Consider the following 6,451-nt stretch of genomic DNA (forward strand, 5'->3'; position numbering starts at 1 on the left):
GAGTGTGTGTGTGTAACGTACGAGTGTGTGTGTGTGACGTTCGAGTGTGTGTGTGTGACGAACGAGTGTGTGTGTGTGTGTGTGTGTGACGTACGAGTGTGTGTGTAACGTACGAGTGTAAGCAGCAGCAGCAAGTGTGCGTCTCCTTCAGACTAAAAAGACAGAGAGAAATCTCTTTACATGACCAGGGACAGTAAACAAATCACACCAAAACCACCAACTAATATCATTACAACCAAGTCAGTCAACAATAACGTTTTGAAAACAGTTTGTTTTTGTTTTTACACTTAGTTTCAATACAACTCAACTGTTTTAAGAGAGAAGAGAGGAGAGAAGAGGGGAGAAGGAGAGAAGGGAAGGAGAGAAGAGAGGAGAAGGAGAGAAGGGGGGAGAGGAAGGAGAAAAGAGAAGGAGAGAAGAGGAGAGAAGAGGAGAGAAGAGGAGAGAAGGAGAGAAGAGGAGAGAAGGAGAGAAGAGGAGAGAAGAGGAGAGAAGGAGAGAAGGAGAGAAGGAGAGAAGGAGAGAAGGAGAAAAGGAGAAAAGGAGAAAAGGAGAAAAGGAGAAAAGGAGAAAAGGAGAAAAGGAGAGAAGAGAAGGAGAGAAGGAGAGAAGGAGAGAGAAGGAGAGAAGAAGGAGAGAAGAAGGAGAGAAGAAGGAGAGAAGAAGGAGAGAAGGAGAGAAGGAGAAGAAGGAGAGAAGAGAAGAAGGAGAGAAGAGAAGAAGGAGAGAAGGGAAGGAGAGAAGGGAAGGAGAGAAGGGAAGGAGAGAAGGGAAGGAGAGAAGGGAAGGAGAGAAGGGAAGGAGAGAAGGGAAGGAGAGAGGAAGGAGAGAGGAAGGAGAGAGGAAGGAGAGAGGGAGGAGAGAAGAAGGAGAGAAGGGAAGGAGAGAGGAAGGAGAGAGGAAGGAGAGAGGAAGGAGAGAGGAAGGAGAGAGGAAGGAGAGAGGAAGGAGAGAAGGGAAGGAGAGAAGGGAAGGAGAGAAGGGAAGGAGAGAAGGAGAGAAGGGAAGGAGAGAAGGAGAGAAGGGAAGGAGAGAAGGAGAGAAGGGAAGGAGAGAAGGAGAGAAGGGAAGAGGATAGAAGAGAACAGAAGTAGGGTGCAGAGGAGAGAATATATAGTTTACCTTTGAAAGTTGGGCCAGTGATATAGATGAAGCATGATCATCAATCTGTTTGAGACAAAAATCAGATTACTGCTCCATCACACACACACACACACACACACACACACACACACACACACACACACACACACACACACACACACACACACACACACACGAGCTAGATATCTACTGTCAAAACCGTGTTGATGGTATTAAATAGTCAGTTATAAAACGCTGGAACAGACATTGCCATAATAAACACACATCAGCAGAGACAGGCCCTCAGTCTCTCCCGGTTACCTAGGAGACAGAGACAGGCCCTCAGTCTCTCCCGGTTACCTAGGAGACAGAGACAGGCCCTCAGTCTCTCCCGGTTACCTAGGAGACAGAGACAGGCCCTCAGTCTCTCCCGGTTACCTAGGAGACAGAGACAGGCCCTCAGTCTCTCCCGGTTACCTAGGAGACAGAGACAGGCCCTCAAGTCTCTCCCGGTTACCTAGGAGACAGAGACAGGCCCTCAAGTCTCTCCCGGTTACCTAGGAGACAGAGACAGGCCCTCAGTCTCTCCCGGTTACCTAGGAGACAGAGACAGGCCCTCAAGTCTCTCCCGGTTACCTAGGAGACAGAGACAGGCCCTCAAGTCTCTCCCGGTTACCTAGGAGACAGAGACAGGCCCTCAAGTCTCTCCCGGTTACCTAGGAGACAGAGACAGGCCCTCAGTCTCTCCCGGTTACCTAGGAGACAGAGACAGGCCCTCAGTCTCTCCCGGTTACCTAGGAGACAGAGACAGGCCCTCAAGTCTCTCCCGGTTACCTAGGAGACAGAGACAGGCCCTCAGTCTCTCCCGGTTACCTAGGAGACAGAGACAGGCCCTCAGTCTCTCCCGGTTACCTAGGAGACAGAGACAGGCCCTCAGTCTCTCCCGGTTACCTAGGAGACAGAGACAGGCCCTCAGTCTCTCCCGGTTACCTAGGAGACAGAGACAGGCCCTCAGTCTCTCCCGGTTACCTAGGAGACAGAGACAGGCCCTCAGTCTCTCCCGGTTACCTAGGAGACAGAGACAGGCCCTCAGTCTCTCCCGGTTACCTAGGAGACAGAGACAGGCCCTCAGTCTCTCCCGGTTACCTAGGAGACAGAGACAGGCCCTCAGTCTCTCCCGGTTACCTAGGAGACAGAGACAGGCCCTCAAGTCTCTCCCGGTTACCTAGGAGACAGAGACAGGCCCTCAAGTCTCTCCCGGTTACCTAGGAGACAGAGACAGGCCCTCAGTCTCTCCCGGTTACCTAGGAGACAGAGACAGGCCCTCAGTCTCTCCCGGTTACCTAGGAGACAGAGACAGGCCCTCAGTCTCTCCCGGTTACCTAGGAGACAGAGACAGGCCCTCAGTCTCTCCCGGTTACCTAGGAGACAGAGACAGGCCCTCAGTCTCTCCCGGTTACCTAGGAGACAGAGACAGGCCCTCAGTCTCTCCCGGTTACCTAGGAGACAGAGACAGGCCCTCAGTCTCTCCCGGTTACCTAGGAGACAGAGACAGGCCCTCAGTCTCTCCCGGTTACCTAGGAGACAGAGACAGGCCCTCAGTCTCTCCCGGTTACCTAGGAGACAGAGACAGGCCCTCAGTCTCTCCCGGTTACCTAGGAGACAGAGACAGGCCCTCAGTCTCTCCCGGTTACCTAGGAGACAGAGACAGGCCCTCAGTCTCTCCCGGTTACCTAGGAGACAGAGACAGGCCCTCAGTCTCTCCCGGTTACCTAGGAGACAGAGACAGGCCCTCAGTCTCTCCCGGTTACCTAGGAGACAGAGACAGGCCCTCAGTCTCTCCCGGTTACCTAGGAGACAGAGACAGGCCCTCAGTCTCTCCCGGTTACCTAGGAGACAGAGACAGGCCCTCAGTCTCTCCCGGTTACCTAGGAGACAGAGACAGGCCCTCAGTCTCTCCTGGTTACCTAGGAGACAGAGACAGGCCCTCAGTCTCTGGTAATGAGACATGAAAAGGACCATTAAAAATGAAAAAGTCCCCAAACAACCGAATCATTTTTATTTATTTTTTACCTTCAGAAGAAATGAATGATTTACAAAAAAAAGGACCAGTTTCATAAAACATCCAAAAAGTCTTAGTGACATTAAATTAGGTCTTTGTAAAAATATGTTTTTTAAAAGAGCACCCTCTCCTCCAGTTTCACGGGCATCTAATCCGCCTCCCCCAGTTTCACGGGCGTCTAATCCGCCTCCCCCAGTTTCACGGGCGTCTAATCCGCCTCCCCCAGTTTCACGGGAGTCTAATCCGCCTCCCCCAGTTTCACGGGAGTCTAATCCGCCAGTTTCGCGGGCGTCTTGTGATTCTTCTAGAATACAAGAGCCGAGGCAGAAGTCGTACTTTAATACAGAAGGACAATTTATGTTCAACAGAACTTAAAAAAAAAAAAAAATTAAGATCAGCCAATAAATATATTTATTTATTTTAACATCCTGTGTGACTTGCTTCTTGTATAGGCGTTAGCACACATGCTAACATCCTGTGTCCTGTGTCAACCTGTGTGACTTGCTTCTTGTATAGGTGTTAGCACACATGCTAACATCCTGTGTGACTTGCTTCTTGTATAGGCGTTAGCAATATGCTAACATCCTGTGTGACTTACTTATTGTATAGGTGTTAGCAATATGCTAACATCCTGTGTGACTTACTTCTTGTATAGGTGTTAGCAATATGCTAACATCCTGTGTGACTTGCTTCTTGTATAGGCGTTAGCACACATGCTAACATCCTGTGTGACTTGCTTTATGAGAGGTGTGTGTGTGTGTGTGTGTGTGGGGGGGGGGTTATTAGTTTTACTTTTAAAATGCTAGGTATGATACAATCCTGTTCCTCTGGTTGTGTCGTCCCTCTCGGCACACGGTTGCCTCAGTTTCGGTCCGACGGCCCAAATCAAGGCAGAGTCTGGCGCTCTTCCATATCTTTTCCATTTGATTGATTAACTGTCAAACGCTGCAGAAAAATTGGCGTTATTTACACCCTTCGACCCCAGATATACACGCCTCATTGAAAATCCTCTCTGAGCTCTACGGACAGTTCCTCAGACTTCATGGTACAGGTCCTGCTGTGACACGCACCGCCAACTGTGGTCCATATTATGGCAAGAACACAGCTCGAATAAGCCAAAGACAAAAACGACACTCCGTCGTTACTTTAAGACACGAAGGGAAGTCAATTTCAAGAACTTTGAAAGTTTCTTCAAGTGTTGTCGCAAAAAACATCAAGCGCTATGATGAAACTGGCTCTCATGAGGACCGCCACAGGAAAAGAAGATCCAGAGTTACCTCTGCTGCAGAGGATAAGTTCACTAGAGTTACCAGACTCAGATTGCAGCCCAAATTAATACAGACACATCTCAACATCAACTGTTCAGAGGAGACGACGTGAAATCAGGCCTTCATGGTCAAATTGCTGCAAAGAAACCACTACTAAAAAGGACACCAAGAAGAAGAAGAGACTTGCTTGGGCCAACAAACACGAACGGAGATTAGGACCGGGTAGGAATCTGTCCTTCGGTCTGATGAGTCCAAATGTGAAAATGTTGGGTTCCAACCGCCGTGTCTTTGTGAGACGTAGAGTAGGTGAACGGATGATCTCTGTATTTCCCACCGTGAAGCATGGAGGAGAGGAATGATGATTCTGTGTATTTCCCACCGTGAAGCATGGAGGAGGAGTGTGCATGTGGGGGTATTTGGCTGGTGACACGGTCAGTGATTTATTTAGAATTCAAGTCAAACATAACCAGCATGGCTACCACAGCATTCTGAAGTGATAACGCCATCCATCTAGTTTGGGCTTAGTGGGACTATCATTTGTTTTCAACAGGACAATGACCCAACACACCTCCAGGCTGTGTTAAGGGGTATTTGACCAAGAAGGAGAGTGATGGAGTGATGCATCAGATGACCTGGCCTCCGCAATCCCCGACCTCAACCCAATTGAGATGGTTTGGGATGAGTTGAACCGCAGAGTGAAGGAAAAGCAGCCAACAAGTGCTCAGCATACATAGGGGCCCATCTGTAAATAGCCCACCTAACTACCTCATCCCCATATTGTTATTTATTTGTTCTGCACCCCAGTATCTCTACCTGCACATTAATCTCCTGCACATCTATCACTCCAGTGTTTAATTGCTATATGGTAATTATTTATCCTCCATGGCCTATTAATTGCCTTACCTCCCTAATCTTACTACATTTCAACACACCGGACATAGATTGTTCTATTGTGTTATTGACATTTGTTTATTTGTAACTCTGTTGTTGTTGTTTTGTGTCAGAACTACTTTGCTTTATTTTTTTGGCCAGGTCGCAGTTGTAAATGAGAACTTGTTCTCAACTGTCCGACCATAAAAATAATGTGGGAACTCCTTCAAGACTGTTGGAAAAGTATTCCAGGTGACTACCTCATGAAGCTGGTTGAGAGAATGCCAAGAGTGTGCAAAAATCTATTTATTTTTTGGTTACTACATGATTCCATATGTGTTAGCTGATAGTTTTAATGTCTTCACTATTATTCTACAATGTAGAAAATAAAAACCCTTGACTGAGTAGGTGTGGCCAACATTTTTTGACTGGTACTGTAGTTTCTAAAAAACAGGACAACACTAGAATGGTATGACAAGACATTTCAGACACACGTGTGCGGGTGTGTGTGTGTGTGTGTGTGTGTGTGTGTGTGTGTGTGTGTGTGTGTGTGTGAATTCGTTACATACTCCTTTAGAGGATCCGATGGAAAAGTGACTGTGTTCTGAAGAACGATCTCCTTTGGAGGATCCGACGGGGAGGTTCTGAACGGGGAAGTGATTCGGTTCTGAAAAACGCTCACTGGAACACAGAGAGAGAGAGGAGGGAGAGAGGAGACAGAGAGAGACAGAGAGAGAGACAGAGAGAGAGACAGAGAGAGAGACAGAGAGAGAGACAGAGAGAGAGACAGAGAGAGAGACAGAGAGAGAGACAGAGAGAGACAGAGAGAGACAGAGAGAGTTAAATTCATGTTTGTCATTCAGACGCTCTTCTCCAGACAGACACACGTCCAAGTTTAAAATAGTCAGTCTAGAAAAATAAGAAAAGGATTCACAACTTGTTTGAGCCTGAAATTCCAGAAACCGACACGTCTGAAACAGTTGTGTCTGTTACCCCCAGACCAGACCTGTTGTGTGTCTGTTACCCCCAGACCAGACCTGTTGTGTGTCTGTTACCCCCAGACCAGACCTGTTGTGTGTCTGTTACCCCCAGACCAGACCTGTTGTGTGTCTGTTACCCCCAGACCAGACCTGTTGTGTGTCTGTTACCCCCAGACCAGACCTGTTGT

General features: G+C 48.1%; 2 long non-coding RNA genes across 4 annotated transcripts; both read right to left on the reverse strand.

The window, feature by feature from the left end:
* On the reverse strand, positions 1-6,009 carry LOC127923316 (uncharacterized). The gene is made up of 3 exons (XR_008114086.1): positions 5,853-6,009; positions 1,123-1,167; positions 1-152 (listed from the first exon to the last, which is right to left on the reverse strand). It is a non-coding gene; the product is annotated as an uncharacterized LOC127923316 (long non-coding RNA).
* Positions 1,221-4,271, reverse strand: LOC127923317 (uncharacterized). 3 transcript variants are annotated; one of them, XR_008114089.1, is made up of 3 exons: positions 2,269-4,271; positions 1,680-1,799; positions 1,221-1,640 (listed from the first exon to the last, which is right to left on the reverse strand). It is a non-coding gene; the product is annotated as an uncharacterized LOC127923317 (long non-coding RNA). The 3 variants fall into 3 exon arrangements; XR_008114087.1 differs by having other exon boundaries at positions 1,680-1,917; XR_008114088.1 differs by lacking the exon at positions 2,269-4,271 and adding an exon at positions 1,878-2,254.
* Positions 6,010-6,451: the final 442 nt, after the last annotated feature.

This window comes from Oncorhynchus keta, unplaced genomic scaffold (genome assembly GCF_023373465.1).
Source record: "Oncorhynchus keta strain PuntledgeMale-10-30-2019 unplaced genomic scaffold, Oket_V2 Un_contig_29273_pilon_pilon, whole genome shotgun sequence".
Classification (NCBI taxonomy): Eukaryota; Metazoa; Chordata; class Actinopteri; order Salmoniformes; family Salmonidae; genus Oncorhynchus; species Oncorhynchus keta.